The following is a 22,079-nucleotide window of genomic DNA, read 5'->3' as shown; positions in this document are numbered from 1 at the left end:
ACCGAAGAATCTTTCGACCTTATAATCATGACAGGTGAGTCAAGGGAGTGTGTCGTCTTTCTTATGGTACTTGTATAGTACAAGAGACGCGGGTGCGTGAATGGAAACCTGAAAAGACGTGGTCTTTGATGACCCGAGGGTGGATTTATAAGACGCGAGGCTAACAAGGAAGGTATCCCAAATCGATCTCTCTGATTTCATTTATTTCCTAATACGTTGTAGTAGACTAGAAACTAAGTGACCCGTATTTTTTTATCTGCCATTAAACAGTTTAAGGAAATGAAACCACCCTTCAAAGTAAGGCATGTCAAGGAGCGATTTGGCAGTTTCACCCACAAGAGCATAACATTTTTAAACCAATCAAACTGGAAAAGTTTTCTCACAACGACTAGTGAAAAATGTAATTTTCTCAATTAAACAAAAATGGGATACATTCCTTGTACGCGGACTTGGCTCGGATATCGTTCAGGTATTATAGGTGCGGATATGCAAGCGAGTGCGGTATGCGTTCAACAAGACCAATGCAGAAAGCCAGTTTTGTGCAACGAGTCAACTCCGAGCAAAACTTGTACAGCTGCTATTAACGGTAGTCTGAGAATTTTTATTTTCTTGCTAAATCATACATTGCGAATCCTATGGTTTATTGACAATGCGTATAGAAACTTCACGTCCGCGGCCAGCAGTGTCTTACGTAACTACACAGTGTAGTGAAGTGAACAACGGCCAGTTGACGTTTTTATTTTTTTTTTTTGTATTCCGTTCGATCGGAAGAAAATTTTCTGTGCGTTAGGTATATCTCGTTGTTTGAAGAGTCTGTGCAAATAATTTGCAAGAATCCCAGATTGTGGGTTTTTTCCTTTGGTTTTCATCGTTGACAACATCCAAATAAAAATTTTAGCGATAATTTGCGGTTCTACGACAGTAATATTTAATTGAATTATAATCGAGGAGCGTCGCGTCATCGTAATATCGTACATGCAGCGAAAAAACTTGGGCTAATCGATGGAATATGTATATACCTAATTGCAAAGCAAAATCACCGACTCGCACAATCAACATGGATGATGAATACGCGTCGTTGTACCTGAGCGGGTGCACAAATGGAGGATACACGTGCAGAATTTACGATCACGTAACAGGATGGAATTACTATTATAATGCATGCATGCATACATATATTGAATATAAAATGCGGAACGTTTCCAGGATTCTCTCCTCATCTCTCAGATTTATATCCCTCGACGGTGCGCAAGCTTCTCTCGCAAGTTTCTTTTTCCACGAGGTAAGTTTGTCTGTATAATGGGGCATTCGAGTTCAGTGCACGTTGCGAGGAGCGAGTAACTATTATAGGTACATAAGGTATTTCTCTTTTTCTCTAGGATTCACGGGTCTTGCTTCCAGCTTTCATTATTTGCAATTTAACACACGGTTCGTGTACCCAAGCCCTGTTCCACGGTAACAACTCGCTTCAACTCTACAGTGTTCCAAATTAACCGGTAGGGACTCAGTTCGGTTTATAGTTCAGTCTACGAGTCAAGTTAGCGCACGAGTTTCGTCAAAGTTTCAACAATCATCGAGACAAATTCGACACAGGTATCGCTCCGATGTTAACCTCGGCAACTCTGTGGATTTCCTATGATTTCCCATGATTTCCTTGCTCTCCGCGGTCGTGACCGGGATATTAAACACGCATAACTTGGACGTGTATGCGCTTTGCGAGTCGACGCGATTAGCCTTGGCATCGAGTGTTATTATACCGATTGCACGACGACGCCGGTACGCTAAAATCAATCCCGTACACCAAATTACATATTCCTCGTGCTCGGACGTCGTATGCCGCGGTCTCTCCTCGCCTCTTTCTATCTCGTGACCCACGTGTTTGCACGTGAAGCGAACGACGATCACGCGGGATGAAAAAGAATTAAAAAAATCAAGCCTCGTTATTATCAGGGTTCTGAATATAGTTCGCTTCGAATCCACCATGTTATAACGATTTATATCGATCATTTGTCACAACGGAACGAATCTTTGAAAAGTCGTTGAATATTTTCGGAAAAACCGTAATTATCTCATTGTCGAATTGTTCTCATCGTTAAAATTCCACACCGTATAATGATAGTGTAATTGTTCAAGACTCGCACTACATATGCAATAACTTGTCGCGTCACTTTTTTCCCATACCCATACCCGTATCCTCCACGACGGTAAATAAGTTAAAACCCTTGTCAAACGAACGGTGAAAAATGCGGCACGTTTCGCAGGCGTCGCGTTGCGATTGCGCAGCGAGCGTATAAAACGTAAATTCCACAGATCGGGGGAACCTTTCTCGCAGACCCGATGCGGGAATATCGAATCCACGTCATGCGGTTCGGCTAAAACGTTGTTCGAGCTGCAGCTCGTGCACAATTCTCTCCCTTCGCTTCGCCTGTCGACCTACCGGGCAGCTATTGGTTTTCGCGTTTATTGCCAATCCGGAGGTTCCCCGCAAATGCGCATGCGCCTCGCACAGGAGATATTAATCTAAGGCATAATTGCGGCTGGCCGAGGCGTTATTTATTACTCAAACCACCGCGTACGTCGTGCACAATTTTCAGCACATATCGTGCAGCGCATACCGCCGGATCTATCCACGTATACGTAGTCACTTTTCCTGGTTCTCCGCTTTGTACGTACCTCTTACCTCTTACGAGATATATTATGCCGCTAGCTTTGAGCGTGTGTGGATATCCCCACGTGTCTCCTTACACCCATCGATGCGGAGGCATAGACGTGCACTTGCACACATACTCATACCTATGTATTGACATTATAAACGCGTAAACGTGACGCATACGCGCACGTTGCAGAGCGTAACAGATTGTCCATACAAGGCGGCAGTGACAATTATCTTTGGTATAGGCCTACAGGTTATAAAGTGTGTGTGTGTGTGTGTGTGTACACGTATAAGTAAGCGAGACCCAGGTCGTTATCTTATGTAGGTACATTATACGTGAATTACTCTTCGTCGAAACGGTATTCGCGTTATACCGATTTTAATGACAGTACCAATGCGATGAAGGAGGTATTATACCTGTACACCTATCGCAATCTGCGCTCGTACGTGAGAGTATATTATATAGAGTATTATATTATTGACTTTCTTAAAGAAAGAGTCGATAAAATGTATCCCATATCTCATGTATGTGTCCGTATAACGATACATACAAAACGTCGAAATTGAACGGCAGTTGACCGAAGTGAAAATTCTTCCCCTTTCTCTCTCTCTCTCTCTCTCTCTCTCTGTCTCTCTCTTTCACTTTTTCAGGGTATATATATACATCTATATAGCCTAGCCTAGCTAACCTAGCTTAGCCTAGCCTGGCCTGGCTTAGCCTTCATTTTGGACCAAAATTTTACCGCCGAGTTGGAGTTCCACCTTACGGTATTGAATCTTACTCTTGACGTTGGGTGAGCCTAGAATAGCCTAGATAATCCTAGCCAAGCCTAGCCAAGCCTAGCCAAAGCATCGTGGGATCAGCACACGCTTCTGCTTCAGGTTAATCCGGAAAATTTCACGCCTTAATTGGTCGTCTGCAGCACTAATTACACCGTACTCCAATGCCATATAGGTATGTATCTCTAGTTGACAAGCTTGCGGAGACATATTTATGACATCGGTTCTCTCGAGCTTTGCAAATAATTAATTATATCGGCTGATTAATTAGAAATAGCTGATGAGCAGAAAATTAAATATCATCAAAACCAAGACTAATCATCTCAATACAGGTACAACAATATCGATCTTATATTTTCGATCTGAAAATCGTTAAGATTCCTTGGCGAAACGACGGTCGGATGTTTCAAAAACCGAATAAGAGACATCAGGGTGAAGCGTATAAATATCTGAAATATGTATAACATGCCCACGAAGTACGCCTGTGACGTGACGAAGCAAATCTGACATCGTGTATCGTATATCTATAGGATGGTGTTATACATATGGATGAAACGTTCGTATTACATATGGGGGGTATGGTAAAACGTCGAAAAGTGAGACGCTGATCGTGAATCGCGAGGTAGGCGTTTCACAGGTCGTTATTATACGTACATACACACGTACGTATATCGAAAGTGTTTGGTCACCCTCCTCCTCCTCCTCCTCCTCCTCCTCCTCCTCCTCCTCCTCCACCTCCTCATTCTCAATTTATTCACGACAAGACACCGGCGTTACGGTATAAAGCACACCGCTGTGGCAAACATGGCTACATGCATACCTTTAATACAAATCTGTGCGTCCTATCTATAGATGTGTAGGTACGTAGATGTAAAGATGGCAAATGAGATGTGAGAGAGAAAAGATTTGCGAAAGTGAATGTAGGTGAAACCGGAGACAGGATCTCGACGCGCACGCGTTTTACTTGCACGCACACCGCTGTGCTAGACACGTGTTATATACATACACGCATCGAGTCTGATATTATAGCTGCACGATAATAGATGCAAAACTAGAGGCATCTTTATGGATTGGAAAAAATTAAGGGAAATTTTCTCCCTTCTTTTTCGCTATACGTGTTATACCTGGTTATACATACCATATAGTATACACGATACCGGCCTCGATAAATTGATTCGAAGAAGGTGAGTCCTGCAGCAGTCCTACATTCCTCCGGAGGACCAACACCTTCACGCACGCACGCGCGAAAGGCAAAAGAAGAAAGAAAGATGGAAAGAAAGTAAAAAGTGATTTCCAGGCTTCCCGGAAGGCGTCAAAAATCGGGGGATAGCAATCAACGGGATGCCCGTAGGAATGCCGTCTGGGACCAAAGGATCGAGGGGCATTCGGAGCCGTGAAATGATCCGGGTGGGCAGTAAATCGGTATCGAACCGTCACGACCACCTCAAGAGATCGAGGAGAGTAACTCGGGTGTCCGCATCGCCCAGCGTGCGTGTAAGCGGATCGCACATCTACCAACGTACCTTCTATACCTCGATCCGAGGTGCCGATACGCGTAATGCATAACACACGTACCTATGTGTGTGTGTGTGTGAATAATTCATTATTAGCCATGGCGCACAGCGATAAGAGGTGCCGTTTGGTGTGAGAACGCGTTTTATACAAGCCGCGTTAAAGGCGCGGTTATGGCTGTGTAGCTGTGCAATTCCCGTGGGTTTCGATTATACGCACCGCGAGAAGCGTGCGTTAGGCGTTATACGTGTTACGGGTTTATCGAGTATTCCATAAAAACAAAACGGGAAGAAAAAAAAATAACAAACAGATCCGAGGTATCGGATCACGCGCGTAGCTACGAGTATCTGCATATTATATACCTTAAACTCGAGTCTAATTCGAATTTATAACGCAGTCAGAAATGTTGAAGTTCAACCTAGCGGAACTGCAAGTTGTTATCTCGCAGGACATTTGAGCTATTATATAGGTACAGGTATAGGTGTATAGCTGTTCGTGGCAAAGGTTAGACATACCTGCTTTGACGATAAAACTCGGAAAAAAAAAGTGTAACTCCAAGTGGGAAACGAGTTTCGCTGTTGGTTCCGAACTTGCGGATAGTTGAAGAGGAAGTAAGGAGAAAAATAAAAGGAAGAAAACGATGGCACCGAAGTATAAAGATCTCGGAATAAGACTGTAGTGGGATTGTGGAAGACGATGCTGTAAAGTTGAAAGAGATGAAGTAAATTAGTTTTCTTTGTCGTTCGAGGTAAGTATGCGGTATAAGGTATCAACGGTAACTAATCAGGTTGAACAGCTGAGGAGTTTCACACAGTCGAAAGTCGGACTGATTATTTCAACCGTTTTTTAACTTCACCTCCTGCAAACACGCCGCTAATTATATTATCCATGCAGGCCGATGTACCTTTTATACCGTGCCGCCGCTCTGTTTGTTTTACTTGAATGTTCAAGCATCTGGGAAAAAGTTGTAACAACGTCGGGACGACGTTCATTCTCGATTAATTTCTCGCTACGATCCCACGGAGGGGCATAAAACAAACGTAAAGACAACCTTCGCCCCTTCCCTGTAACGAAGTTCGATCCAAGTTAAACGAATCTCGTATTCCTGTATCGAGAACCCCGTAAAAGTCAATCGTCGCATTACAATTCCCGTTGCCTCGAAATTCGTCGCCTACTTTGTCGCTCGGCCACGTACGCGCGTAGCCGTTGTACACATATATTTAAATATTGAAATGCATAATGGGATAATGATTTGATCTGCGCAGTGTGCAGGGTTGGCGATGTGTGAGGGAATCTTAAAATCCGCCTTATGGACGTTCGTGACACGCCAAGTCGCGTGTTCGGACGGAATTCCGATCCGCGCCGGAGAAGAGTGCCGACTCCTCTCTAAGCGCATCTAATGTTAATCTTCTCTATAGTAGAAACCCGTAGGATAACGCCGCATCTTCTTGCCTCGGCAATATACCCTGGAATCCGATTTATCGGGAATGCGCCTTTTCCCGAGCACGGAAGAGATCGAATCGTTCGGGTATTTTCAAACGAGTTAAATAGCAGTCAGCGTTACACGTACGTAGGTACGTACCTGTAATACATGAACAAAACCTCACAACGTGCCTACGTTGTACGGATCTTTACATGCGCAGACTCTTATTTTCGCAACTGTTTGCAGGTATTTGCACAGACGTTGCGTTTTACGGGAGAATTATAGCTGTGCGCGTATACGGTACATCAAAAAAAAAAATAAAACGAAAAAGGTTTCACTCGTATCGGGTACGTGTGGTACAATAATTAAAGACGACAAACGTGCGGACAAGCGGATATGCGGGGTATAAGACTTGAGTCGGTTCTCGTAACTGCGGCAGGAAAGTCGCCGCGTATAATGAATGATGGCATAGTGTCGGGTGAGAGAATTAAACGTCGATCAAAGAAACGTACTCGGCGTGTTTGATTTCCCCTCGGTACTTAAATAGCGTGCAAATAGTGGGGGGGATAAAAAGAGAGAGATCGTTCTCCGAGGAATTGCAATAAGTAGCTATGGTATACCGGAATGGTTCGAATTGATCCGAAGGATTAATACGGCAGGCTTCGAGAGTGAGAAGCGACGACGATCGCGGCACGACTGGCGGACTTCGCTCTAATAATTCGTCAAGGAATTCGAAGCGTTGTGAACGTTGTTACAGCTCGATTCTTTACAGAGCACAGGCAATTATTATCTTGTTTCGGATAGAAAAATCAAATTATTCCAATAGGTACGTGAGGATATTGCAAGAACATTCCTCGAACAGTTTGCCTGAACAAACAGCTTTCTTCTTTAATTGTGACCCAGATCCTTGCGATGCTGCCTTCGGGCGATCGTTTGCCAGAGAGAAGAAAGATCCGCGGCAAGTCTCGGATGCTTCGATGTTGAGGGATCGGAGAGGAGGATGAAAGAGTAGAGAATGAAAAGATACACGTGTATGTATATAAAGGGAGTGAGAGAGATGTAAAAAATAATAGTACGGCAATGGAAGAAGAGAAAGAAATATCTATGCACGTAGCTGCGTACAAATGCGTCATCGTGTAAATTCACGCGCTTGTCTCATCGGATCTGATCATCTCTATCGGCGATCCTTCTACGTCTGTATACCTATATACGATTTATACATATACATATACCCACAAGTGTACGTGACGTACGAGTCAAAATACACCCGAGGTCTCGAGTCACTCGTCAAACTCGCCGCGGTTGCAATTAGAAGATAAGACATTCGAAAGTGGGATAAAACACACACACGCAGAGGCGGAGAGACCGTTTTTTCTCAACGTCGCCAGGCATTAATCGAACGTCTCTTTCTCTTCTCTACAATAATATAAAATCGTGTAACGCGAAATAGTAAAAAGACAATTTGATAATAAAAGATGATAGAAACTTTCGCTTTATATCCCAGCGAATGGAGAGTCGTTGCTGCGTGGAGTGGGTAAAGAACGGAACCAGAGTCGCACGTTTATTCCTCGGGTGAAGTTGAATGCGATTCGGCTTGCTCGCGTCTCGAAATACGGTACTTGAATTAAACTAAAATAAATTAGCACCACCGCATCGTCATGGTTGGTTTAACATTTTTACTAACTCCTTAATTATACCGAAATCCTTAGGTTATTTTTCTATCTCTTGCACTTGTAGTATATAATAATATAATACATATAATACAAGGACAAATGAGGAAATACAAAATTTGAATGAGAAAAAAATTTTAAAAAAGTATGAATAATTCATCTATTCTAAAGGCCTCGACAGAATACAATGAATTATAGTCCATTTCCCGCACTCTAACGGCGTGTATTCATATTCTAAGCTAGCAAAATCTCAGCATGCCAATTAGACACCCGTACCGATATAACTAACTATTAGTCCGTCAGAAAACCACTTACAAATGTGTAAACGCAAAAAGTTCGTGGTGAGGGAATATGTGGAAAAACAAAATAGAAAAAGAGGAAAAAGAAGAAAAGTACCAATTTTCAAAAGATCATCACTATCATTATTATTTATTTACGAGGCTGCACGAAAGTCAAAGTTTAAACGCATTCCGCATGTTCTCAAGAAAAGAAATTCGAGGATAGTTAGACGCGAAGCACTCGATAATACCCACTGTAGGTTCTTGTTATACATGGTTTCTACCCGGAGGCGGCGAGGAGCAGGTAGGCATACATAAAAACAATTTTAACGACTTCGTTGGGATGCACCTGTTGTGCGACGGGTGTTCAAACTAGTTCTTACGGAGCCGTGCAGCCTCCGACGATTGCTATTCCAGCAGAAATTAGAATCCATATTTTACGCGCGAATTGATATTCATGAGAGTCCTCGTATAACTCTTACACGTGCATGCCCCGCATTACCGGAAGTAACCTTGGCGACAGCCTTCCAGCATCTGCGATCCGTTTTTACGTTCGTCCTCGAGTGCCTCCTCCACCCATCCCGTTTCTATCGCGGCATTTCCCTCCTAGTTATACGGCTGAGATACCGATCGGAACCGCATTGCGAACTTGTACGTATTATCGCGAAGGGATCGACGAACGACCGATTTCGAAAAAACATTATTCCCGTAACGCATCTCGACACTTCGGCATGCGGAAATGTAAATTGGGAACATTGGGAAAGTAGCAGCGGAGAAAAAAATAAGGATAAAACAATTGAATTGAAAGAAAAAAATACCAAGAGCAAGGTTAGAAAGCGTAGAAAAAAAAATAATTCGTGAAAACGCTGTAGAAAAATCAACTGTATAATTAATTTCGCTGTTTAGATAGTAGGTGTATAATCTTCGACTGTTCGTAACGCTGTAACAGTTTTCGAAACAAGTTTTTGCAGCAAATTAATAATAATCGTCAAAGCTAATGGCGCGACAAACGTTCATCAGCGTGAAAATGTGTAACGGGGGCAAAAATTTACAAGGATTGGTCACAACGGCCGATACGTATTGCGATGGAAAACTTGATATCACCGTAAAACAGAGGAAGCAAACTTGACGAGGAACGAGAGAGTGTAAAAGTCAAGGCTGTTCCTGGGCGTCCTTGCCTGCACTGCACGCGGTTCCCGCTTGTGTTTGTAAAAGTAGTCGTCTAGCCGTATGGGAATTCCGTGTTTCATCTTTCTTGGAGACCCCACGCGTCAAGAATTATCGCGCAGAAACGGAGATATCGATTCGAACGAGTTGAAAAAATACCGGAATACTCTTTAACTGTATATGATACTTCGAGGCAAATTAGTCATCTTTAGAAAAACGAAATTTCGAATGTGACGAAAAAGAAAAAATATCACAAAACGACAAAGGGCATCAAAAATAGATCGTTCTACTCAAAAAATCATAACTCATTTAATTTTAATATTTCTAACTGAAAATTGACTGATTAACTCTCAAGACACAATGATGAAAGAAAGGTATTTATTTGAGTGAGTGAAATTGAGTTTGTAGATAAAGAATGAATTAACGATTTTTACGATATTTCGTTATTTAGCGTGGATAGAATCGGATTATTTTTATTTTTTATTTTTTATTTTTTATTTTTTTTTTCATGCGGAATTAGTTTCTAATAGTAGGGTTATTTTGACCCCGGCGTGCGGTGCAGGGGTTAAACAAACTACTGCCGCAACTGCAATTACCACTCTGCAAAGAAACGATACAAGCATGCGCTTCTAATTTATTTATTAGGTTTTATATATTATTATTACTATTCATACCTACATCGTGATATATTAAGGAGAAACGCTTGTTCACGGTTGCGGATTACGTACCTACATACCTACTTTAACTCGCGTCCCAGTCTTATCTCCAGGAGCTACAAATCACGATCGAAGAAGCAGATGCTGCTGCAATATGCAAGTTGACGAGGTCGATTTAAGCGGTTTTTGTCCGATAGTCACAGTTCGTGGATCTTTATAGGTATACTTGAATGCATGGGAATCGATGTAGAACGAGGTACTCCGTACAGAAGAATCCGTCACATTCACATTTTCTCTCTCAAGTTACAATTTCCGAATATACGATGAAGAAACGAGTAGATTTTGCGAAAACCAGCTCACACAATACACCGTTCGAAACGGCCGTCACTGGCAAAAAAAACCGCGCACCACGATGTTGGACTATAATTTAAAACCACTACGGATGATCCAGTTTCGAAAATTATCAAATCTTCCGCGTCTTCTTGTGTACAAATGTCGAGGACGAAACGATCTGCACGAAGCGCCGTTTCATGGATCAACGCGCCGAGCCACTTCGGGTAAAAATGAGATGCGGAATCGGCGTTATCACTCGGTTTTAAGTTCTAATTAACGAGCCAAAGTCCCACGAGAAGCAGCCCGCTAACTTCCCTGAGAACGTCGACAAGGAAATTAGTCTCCGGTGCGTCGAGAGAAGGCGCGCGAATAACTTCCCTGCGTTCGTTCGTGTGTCATAGTATAAGAGCCTAACCGAACCCGACCTGACCTGGGCTGATCAACCCCTCCAGCTAGATCGGCCAGATGACACGCGGACGACGACGAGGAGCCGGTTTACCTGCCTTGGAATTCGAACAGGCCGTATGAGAATTTTAGACATACAATCATTTCTCCCACTTTGAAGCTTTGAAAAATGGACCGCGGCCTGCTACAAGTTTCCCCGCAACTCGCTTGAAATCATAATTTTGCTCATTCTTCGTGCAGATAATCATTGGGCACAATACTGAAAGAAAAAAAACAAAAAAAAAAAAACAAGTCTATAAAGCATGCTTTGCTGAATATTTCCTTTTAAAATAAATTTAAAACAGTTATACGTGCATTCAATGGCTTTATTTCTTGTTCATCAAGCAGTTGAAATATATCCCGGCGTGATCATAACTCAGACTTATAATATACACCGCAGCTGTAATGCCTATTGTTCGAAGAGCGACTCCAGTGTGATTATTATACTATTTTAAAGCTGCGAGTTGTACAGGAAAATAAAACCAATCGCAGACTCTGACTCTATCGAATTATTGTCAAGTTGGAATTTTTCAATACAAATTATCTCGATTCTCGCAACGATTTACCAATTACTTGATACTCGGTTCGGTTAAAAAATTTCCAAAACCTTCGCAACACTTGAAATTATAATCAACGCCAATTGTGACACATATATAAATATACAATTTACCGTGAGAGGAGACTTTCTCTGGACGAACCTTTGTAAAAAGCATACAGTATCGAGTCGATAATCGAACGAAGAAAGATGCACGAAGTGGAAAATGTTTGTTTGTCCGGAAGCAAAGAATGCATAAGGGTTTCCGTCCCTGCGAATACATCAGCCGCAATACCATCCACCCATATCATCCGATTGTATAATACAGGCTTTGAAAACCGTTTATTGCTTCGTTCCCACGACGTTCCGTACTTTTTACGACTACGCCTCGGCGCCGACAAAGGGACGCGATCTAATGGCAAAAACTCAGGCCACTTGGCGATCGTTCTATCTTAAATCATCTCTATTCCGTTGCACTATTCCAATTTTTTTTCACCCTTTATTTCTTTTTCTTTTTCAACTTCGTCTTCTTTCAACTTGTTTTTTGTTTTTTAATTTCTTTCTATCTATTCGTATTCCCCCCCCTCTCTCTCTCTCTCTCTCTCTCTCTCTCTATGTCTCCTATTATGCGCAAAAGCTCATCTCGCTTTCGACATCAAATCGTGAAGCCTCAGCAGCGTAAGGCATGCTCGTAATTTGCTTCAGCTTTGATTAATCCTTGCGGTACAGTTGGAAAGACGAATATAACAGCTCGAAATTTGCAAGGAATAAAATTCTCTTTTAGCTGTACTTGCGCAGGTGTCGATCAGGCGTATACGTATAAAAGCAGTTATTACAAAGAAATGTGTCCGCGTACGTTCACACCGCCGAGTCTTGCTGTTTGCAATTTTACCCAATAATATCCCATCTCGGCATAACGTACACATACGTACACGCGCGTGACTGTGAAAATACAGGCACTGAAGCCAGTTGATTAAACACGATTCTGTACGATAATAAAATTTCAACCGTTAATTCGAGCGCTTTTTTCACATAAACATGTACAAAACGGCAATAGTGGGTATAATATAAATCATGAAAAGCGAGTTGGTTTTATATTCTACGTACGTAATATTCACGGAAGATTTAACCGAGTATTATCTGCTGGTCACGTTTTATTCTGTTTCCTCGCAGTAGACTTGGAATGAGTAAGAAAAAGAAGTAAAATCACAACGGGATCAATGCGCGACGTTAATTATAAAAATTTGTACACACAACGAATAATATTGTATCATCGCAGAGAAGTCATCGAAGAGCCATGTATAATTTATTTTTATTCCAGCTAAACGCATGCTCTTCCACTTACTGCACCTTCGCAACAGACACACATAATAATTATGGAGTAACAAGACTCTTCCACAATGAGTGTATATCTCTGTATAATATACATCGCGGTTCCTTTTTCTAAACTATTATACGCGAGGCAGTTCGGTTCCCATGATTTCTTTAGACGTTCGCAAGGTAGATTATACAGTTTCTGCGAGATGCTGAGAGAGTACCACAGCAGCAGATCGACGGCAGTGCCTGCAGGATGTATATTATATTGTATTGTATTAGAATGTAAATGAGCGATTGGGCCAAGGACGTAGGTCCCACGATTTAATTCAATTCACTTTCGATTTACTCTTTATATTATACATATACGTGTGTATGTACACGGATATCTGAATTCGCCCGCTGTTTAAAGGCATAATATCCTACGTTTGTTTTCGCCTATTGTATCCGCCTGTACACAATGCCGATTAAAGATCTCAAAGAGCTGTATATGCGGAGAGAATCGCTCTCGTAAAAAGATCCGTCCGTCCTGCCTCCTTCTTATAATATAACCAGCGGAAGACTGTCAGACACTCAAAGAAACCCCGCAGAGATTTCAAAGGCCACGAGTTTTATGAGTTAGTGAAGTGTAAGAAAAAAATAAAAATTTCGACAAAATTCACATGTTTTTCCTGACCTCTCTGCATAGTTCATGTGCATATGTGGGTGTGCGATAATTGAATAATTACCAGATTATAATATGTCTGTAATTCAGGCGATACACGGAGGGAATAAAAGAGCAGATTTTAATCAAAACTGCAGGAAATGTAGAGTTTTTTTTTTTTTTTTTTCCGGTAAAGTATACTTGGTAAAATGCAGAATTTATTCTAGAAACAGTGCAAATCATTTGGTAAAAAACATTGTGACATGGGTATTTTCTTACCACGAACCTTGACGTGTCCCTCTTTTTCCTTGCACTTTTGATTAAAATCGGTTCACTTCCTTCCCTCCGTAGTGTAAAATTGTAAATTTTCTGGCACGATGTTCGAAAATAACTTTCACGTCGTTAAAATAATCAATAGCGATTTTATCGCGAATAAAGCTGGATAAAAATCATGAAGTAAGCCAGTCGTTGTATCAAACATAAGGTGTATTAATAACTGATGTGAAAGCGAAAGTTACGTTGTTTAATATTAAAAACAATATCTATTTCGAGTTTGAGTTTTAGCGAAACTGAAGTATAAATCATCGTTCGTCAACGTCAACGTCAACTTCTCAAGTTACATATATATGACATATGTAATAATACAATAGCGATGCATCGGTCATAAAATAACAACAGCACGTGCAGCGTTATAAATACGCAATAAGAAAGCCTGGAGAACAGCGCGTTGGCTGAATGAAACGAATGAATGAAAGTCGAACCTCTGTGCCTAAGTGTGTACATACGGACGTATGTACGATGTATAAATACATAACACAACCTGCCGAGAGGGCCGACGAAAGGTTTGCGCGTGTTGAACCGAATAGCGCATAAATTCCATGTACACATGCATACGTATATAATATACGTACAACGCATGTGTACAATAACGCAATGCAATTACGAAGGCGATGTCACACCGTTTATACGAGGAGTCCTCGCAGTCTCGTTTATTTAACGTTGCAAAATCGGGTCGAAGAGTTTTCAACATCCGGTTGATTATGCTACACGCGTATGTGAAATGCAGAAGACAAAAAAAGGCGTGTTAAAAATTAGGACCCGATCCACGCATGGATTGCAACTGCAGCGCAGCGCGCAAAATATATCAGATATATACCGCGTTCCACGGGGGTATACAGGATCGGCGAAATTCTAGTATTATATACGTATGCATACCTGTAGCACAAAATCCGCGTCATGGATATCATCCGAGGGGCGGTCAAGTTATTACGCGTCATTAAACCGCAGTGCGGAGCAACGACGGAATCCTAGCTGAGGAGGAATCGTAGAGATTTTATGACCCACCGGTGCAGCGATCATTAGGATCGCTTAGACCGTCGGAACTCTATAGAAACGACCCTGTACCTTGACCAGTCCTGCTTTGGATAATCACAGCGTAGAAGCTGGAGCAACGAAACGGACAATGACTAGATCCCATTCCGCCTGCCGTATCCTGAAATCTGAAGCACCGCATTAATATGTACCTAGGTATATTATACCGGTCACGGTGCAGACACGTGTTAGGTACGTACAGACGATCCTGGATACGATTTGTCGGAAGTATTCGCAGTGTAACATCAATCGTCGAAGATAATATAAATCACACGTATATCCTGTTATACGCACTGCGTCACTGATTATATTTTTATTTTTAGGTGTGTTTGTGTGCGTGCGTGTGTAAAGTATCTTACACCCATGCACCGACTTGACGCTGATCTTGACGTTAATCGCGTGCAATCATCTATCAGATTCAAGCCCGGAGTGTGAAAAAACCACTTCTTATACATCCCATCCTGCGCTAACAGAACCGAGAGCGCAAATTACCCATCGCGGATGATCTTTCGAAGACGAGTTTATACATTAATTTTACATACGTATACAGATACGTGGTATGTGTATATTTGTGTGAGCGTAATGGAGGAAACGATGCTATACAGAGAGCCGGGGATCGTCGGGACGAATTATTGTACGTTATAAGAGTACGACAGAGTTCGTTAACTCATTTTTTCACTATTAAATTTATAAAGTCAACTCCGATGTCAACGACGCGTCGAAAAAACGACGACTCGGCACGTTTCAACGATTTGCAACAGTTGAAAAGACCACACAGATCTCTCTCCGTCGGCTGCGTCGACGAATCGCTGTATAAAACGTGTACACCTGTATACGCGTTATACATACGTATATAATGCATGTATAGAAATTGGAAATTCTCCGTCTGGACGAAGGCAACACGCATGATCGAATATAGCCTCAATCTAGATTCTCGAAAAGGTCCGACTGCAATCCGCAGTGTCTGGAATGAATTGAAAATTAATGGAACTAGGCGGTTACGCTCGAACTAATGTTATACCCAACTATTATTACTATGTATTTGAAATCGCGCGCAGAGAAACGAATCTCATAACTCGGTCCACAGTAATCGAACAAAACCGTGGCAGGTACATGCACGTATGTATATAAACAAAAAAGAAACTTGTACTGCATCGTAATTATATGCCCATCCATTGTGGATATAGAATTACTACGTATACTTTATACATGTATAAGCAGATATATTCCCATTTTTGTATCAGATGATATGAAATTTCAGTAATATCATACGCGAGATTTATATATACCGAATTCTTTTTCTGTATATTTCGTTCAGTTATGCTTGTATAATTTATGAAAATATCACGTATCACCATAAACTTGTTATACACCGTAGTCATCGAGATAATTTATTTACACATTCACGCACTCAAGTACGTTTAAAAAGAGGAAAAGTAGGTTATAAGGAAGGAAGGAAGGAAGGAAATACTCGACGTTTTACCGGCCAATTTTCTATTTACATAGCCTAAATGAGAAAAGAATAAAACAGAAAATTAACAGCAAAATACGTTTAAAATATGTAGGGAAAGGCGCATTATACACTTCCGTTAAAAATTGAAGATGCGCGGTAGGCGTGGAGACATATTACACCATTCTCTACATCCATACGACGAATGCACATACAGCCTATATGCCTGTATGTATAATACATAAAGGCAGTAACTTATACGTCTACCTTATGCATATCCCACGGACTCGTCAAAGCTAAGGACAAACTTAAAGTCCACGCATATTGCACGCCGCATGTGACTTGAATATAGAGGCAGGTACATACTTAATACAAATCTCAGCGGTTAGTTTATACTTTCCCTGACACATATTCGCGCCTCCACACACGCCCGAACATCGCACATACCTACTATACAAAAGTACGCAGGTACAATATGCACCTATGTATATGGAGACGAGTTCTGTCACTGCAACGGCGCCTGTGCCTGCAGTACTTCCCATTTTGCCTCGTGACACAACTTTTTTCTTCATTCGCCCCCTAATTTGCTTCCAAATAAATAGAAAAATATTATGAGCCAAACCGGAGCCCTCCATTCCAAGGAGAAGGAGTGCCTGTAAACATGAACCTCTGAAAATATTTGACAATCATCGCAATCGTTTCTATATTAGCAACAAACATGGCCCCTCGCGTAATATTTTATATGATTTTAAAACCCATGTATAAAATCGAAAAAAGAATACAGCCAAAAACAGGGTTTTTCTCAACTGGGAGAGAATTTTCATTACGAGACTCAAATGGTACAGTAATTGAGGAGGACAAGGTCGCATTGGTGGAAAACGTCGAGGATATAATGAAAATGAAGGCGAATTGATGTCTCCCTGTGTGAACATGCAAATTCATAGATATCTGGTAAGCGACCCCCGGGACGCGTGCCGCGATTTCCTTTCAATGCCGCATCATCATCACCCGCGGAATGTAGTTTAGACGATGTATGTCTGTATATGTATAAATAATAATACTTGGCGGAGAATTTGTTTGTTGCATTTTTATTACCCTTTTTTTTTGCTACTCCTTCTTACGATAAACATGGGAAGATATTTGTATTATGGAGACGAGAATTGTACAAGTATTCAAATCGAAAATTATCGTACCGATTGAATTTTCATATCGCACCTACACACAGGCAAAGGCATGACGAATGTCGTATTACAGGTATGTACAGTGTACTCTACATTAGCCGCGTATTCTGCATACACACGGTTTTAAAATGTCTGAAATTTATTATTATGTGATCGAAACTATTTCAACTACCGATCATTATCGATGGATTACCGTGCGTGTGTATGCATATGTATATTGTGCCTCCGATAGTAGTTACGCATACCGTGCCGCACCTTTATGCATGTAAATTTTCTCTGCAATTTGCACTCCAAGGAGAGTCCGCTGCAGACGTCCAGTTGACCGGTAGTGCAAACGTGTTCGTGCATCTCGCGTGTGTAATAACGTATACTCGTATATGCGTAATTTATGAGGAATTTGCAGCTGGAAAACTGTTTGTGCCAACGCGCGCGTATATTAAATAGTTATAGGATTATGCGTAGGTATGGTTTAACATACCGCGAGTTATGCCTCCGATACTCCGAGTATGCAAAGATCCATCATGTACTCGGAGGCATAGGTGTATGTGTTACATTGCCTGTATCTACCAGCTACACAGGCAGACGCAATCTGTATGTGCGTGTAGTTTATTATTTCTCATTTTTTTTCTCTCGCTCGCATGCAATGCGCGTCAACAGCCTCTTATAACAGCTGGGATTTCTTTGACCATAAACTGGAGCTATCGTACGTATAACAATTTCCTACCGAACTTACAGCCTCGTTTCTAGCACTGAACGCACGATCCGAAATATCTGTGACAAAAAAAATTTTATTTCAAGCCGAAGAATGAATTTACAATTAGACACTGAAAATTATTTATTCGGTATAATTAATAATAGGAGACAACGGCCGCCGGGTTTTTTAATATTTTTAGGAGAGAACGTGAGACGTTCGAGCCTTCAACAACAACAATAATAATAATAACAATAATAATAATAATAATAATGATAATGATAATCAGAAGAAGAAGAAGCCTGCAGAGTATTGCATGCAGGACACCTTGGATATAATATGTAATTCAAGATCGTCTCGGGCCCTCCTGCTGCAGTAATTTGTCAGGCTTCGAGGGAGGACTATATTAATACCAGCTATAGCTACTGACAATGAGCAGCACGGTAAATTTTCAAGGTTCGGGTCGTAGCAGCAACAACAACGAGCACGCGAAAAAAACCGGAGAATCTCTTGATCCCGAAGACGTCGAAGAACCATCTGTTGATTTATTTAATCTTCGCGACGACGTCGATCCTCTTAGTTAAAATACGCCTACTCACGCTTCTCGAACTCATAAATATTGAATATTTTCTGCGGAATTCCACATCACGATAGATCATTGCCGGATCTTTTAAAGCGCGTTAATTCAACTCCAATGCCAAAGCGACTGACAATTATTACATCTAGGCGTACAGGTTTTACATGAATAAAAAGGAAGAGAATGAAAAACATCACGCGTCAACAATTATGTCCAGAAATTTTGATGAGGTAAGCAGCTGTTACGTTGCTTCACGAGCGGATTTGCAGCTTCTCTGTAACGCAGTTTTGCCCGATGCGTTTCTAACAAACGATTCAACAGTACCGCCTAAAAAATTAAAGAAAATCGATCGGTCGTGAGAAGCGTGTAAGATTTTTCACCCGGTGGAGATAAAGCTGCGTTAATACACTTATATCACGTATCGTACCTACGCGCGCTGATACAGATCGGTTGTAAACTCTGGACGTGCGGCATTCGCTCTCTCAGCCAACGGATCTTTTAGCCATGAATGGGGAAGGAAGGACCGTGAAACAAAGCCGTTAGAGGCACGAGAATCGTCAAGAGCGGCGGGACGGTGAGAAATTTTCGCCCACCAACGTTATAATCGGGGGCCCTTGTACTTCTTTCGGCGTCGAGGCGCCGAGTAAACAAAACTCTATCCACGATTCGAGATGCCACAAGTGCCTAACGGGGCTGCGTCATGGCGCATTACCATACCTCTAAGAAGACCCTCTCTTACACGCCGGGAGACTCGATCTTTTATTTACAGCTGCCGAGTACAGGTGTTGATTATTACGGACCTGTATTATATGGTCGATGCGCGTAGCTCACGGAATATCGGACATTCCGCCGCGAACAGAAACGCGCGGGAACCGCTCGCTTATTGTTAGAAATGAGGAAATTTACAGTCGAGTGACAAAGTTAAAACTGATCAGGGTTACCGATAATTTCCACATTTCTCCACGTTACGTTATTTTTCTGTCATGCGGATACCTGTTTTTTGGTCTTTTATTCATACGTCAATCGTTAAAAATTACATTATACTTATTACACAAAACGTTCATTCGCTAAATCTGTTGTATGAATTGGAACGTTGTAAAAAAAATTTTTGAGTTCCAAATCTGAATATTTTTCTACAAATTTTTCCAAGTAAAATAAGGAGATACCTGCGTATTACAGGTCTTAGGTTGATACGTGTGGCAGCCATGAAAACGGTGAATAAAGAATTCTCCGCTGTTGTTACATCGTTAACGAACCGTCCTAATTATTACACAAATTTTCCGACGCGTCGTTCGAAATTCCGATCGATTCCGATCCGATGCATGATCGAATAGGCTGTATTCTAATTTCTTCTCGTCGCAGTCTGTTACACGTATTGTAATACACAAGCGGTACAATAGAAATTCCGGAACACGAAACACTCCTTCTTCTTATAGCGATTGTATGACGTAACCGAGTGTACACAACTCGCGGGGTCTCTTGGCTTGTTTGAGAAGTTGTGTAGAAAAAACGTTCAGACTTTCGTCTATATGCATTATACAGGCCGATACGCGTGCGTATAGGTACACCGTACGAGCATGCGTGTATAATAACTGAGAGCTGCAGCAGAGACGGAAAGGACGAAATTAACGTTGCCCCATAGATTTACTATTCAAACTTTACTCGGCGTTATTTAGTTTTGCGGGTAGAATAAGAAGAAAACTATAGCCGTGTGTACAGATAAAACTCGAATACATCTGTGCAAGCTTTTTCTCTCGAGATTTGTGCGTATGTACACAAAGTTCGTATAGGACCGTTGATAATTCCAGACGGTGTTCATTTTTGTAAAATAAACGAATCGTCAACCGCACCGCGAACGCACCTGTTCACTCTCGTCCTAAAAGCGAAATTCTACACCCAACTTGACACGCGCGGCGTTTTTAAAATCAGTGTTTAGAATCGCACGGTTTACCGGTCAAAAACTGGTCCTCGGGCCTAGGGAGGAAACTTCTAATAACGTAGACGGAGCGACTTGGCCGATGCTCGGAGATACTCGGAGATCGCGGGCGAGCAAACGGAATGGATCACGAATGAACGGAGACCGACCGTCGGAGGTTTCTCTAAAAGGCGCAAAAAGATGTCGAGAAATCGAGTCGATCCCATACGTGGATAAGACGCGAGAGCAACGCGGTTGAGTAGCTGCAGGCCTTACGCGCACCGATTTCAAAGTCGAGAGAAATTCTTGAAGGAGTTGACATCGTGTCGGAAATGTCGAGAAATCGCAATTCGGCGAGACGGAACGATTAATCAAAGATAACGGAGACGCGTGGCGAAGAAGGAACCGGAAACAGAGAGAGAGAGAGAGAGAGAGAGAGAGAGAGAGAGAGAGAGAGAGAGGGAGAGAGGTAATCAAGATTCCTCTTGTTCGAGATCGTGTGTTAAATTTTGTTCAACGAAGGTCGAAAGGTTAGACGAAATCCTCGATTGAACCGCGTTCCGTGTACCCGCCTGTGTGCGATTTATAAACGTAGCGAATCGATGATGCGGATTATAGGCGGAGGTTTTTACGATAAAATCCTATACAGCGGGGGAAACTTTTCAATTGTTGCAAAATTCTCAGGGTCGGTTTGTGGAAGAGCTATTATATTGGAGGAAACGTGATCTGGTATTGTAGGTACTACCAGGTCGACCTGATCAACGAGGGCTGAACGAACGTCTCAATGCCAAATCTCAAGAAATAACGAAAACTACGAGAGTGAGACCTTGTTAACGATGCCGTAGTCACAAAGCCTATTCAGAGGCGTGCAGGTATAATACGGATGGATGGATATGCGAGTAATTAATAGTCGGGCACCTGCGGCCGCCGGTTTCGTCATAATCATTTGCCTCGAAAAACCGGCGTGTGCTAGTTTATTACGGATATTTAAGGTATCGCATATGTAGATGTGCCGTAAATCGTTTTCTCGTCGTTCAGTAAATTAATTAACCGCTACTTCACCTCAAAACGCGCCGGAGTTCAAGGTGGAGAGAATAAAAAGAAGTAGAAGAGAAGAAATAAGTAAATAAAAATAATAATATACCATATACTTAATCGCCTATAAATTTCCACAATTTACTGGCATTGGAACAGGGAGTTACGAGGTTTACCTCGTACAACATTAAACATGTAGCATAGTTGACGACGACGACGACGACGACGATGATGATGAAAAAAGGTAAATATCAAGCATACGAAATGAAAAGAAGGATGGAACAGTTTTCATTTAACCTCATAATGCTCACCAGCTATATTGCAGACACTTATGTATATATCCCGCGACGACGCGACTTGTGTTCAATCCAATACAAATCACCACGGTTTAACACACCTGTAGGATCCACTCGACGCACCTCAATAATTTCGACACTTTTCCGCGTATTAA

The 22,079-nt window shown here is 41.8% G+C and overlaps 1 protein-coding gene across 3 annotated transcripts in view; it reads right to left on the bottom strand.

The window, feature by feature from the left end:
• The window catches only part of LOC124223083 (uncharacterized), a 50,360-nt gene extending 28,281 nt beyond the window's left edge, over positions 1-22,079 (bottom strand). For all 3 annotated transcript variants that reach the window (XR_006884200.2, XM_046634754.2, XM_046634764.2), the window contains exon 1: positions 21,940-22,079. The gene's annotated coding sequence lies outside the window, so the exon portion shown is untranslated. The remainder of the gene's footprint in view (positions 1-21,939) is intronic.

This window comes from Neodiprion pinetum, chromosome 1 (genome assembly GCF_021155775.2).
Source record: "Neodiprion pinetum isolate iyNeoPine1 chromosome 1, iyNeoPine1.2, whole genome shotgun sequence".
Lineage (NCBI taxonomy): Eukaryota > Metazoa > Arthropoda > Insecta > Hymenoptera > Diprionidae > Neodiprion > Neodiprion pinetum.
This window is presented reverse-complemented; position numbering and strand designations above follow the sequence as displayed.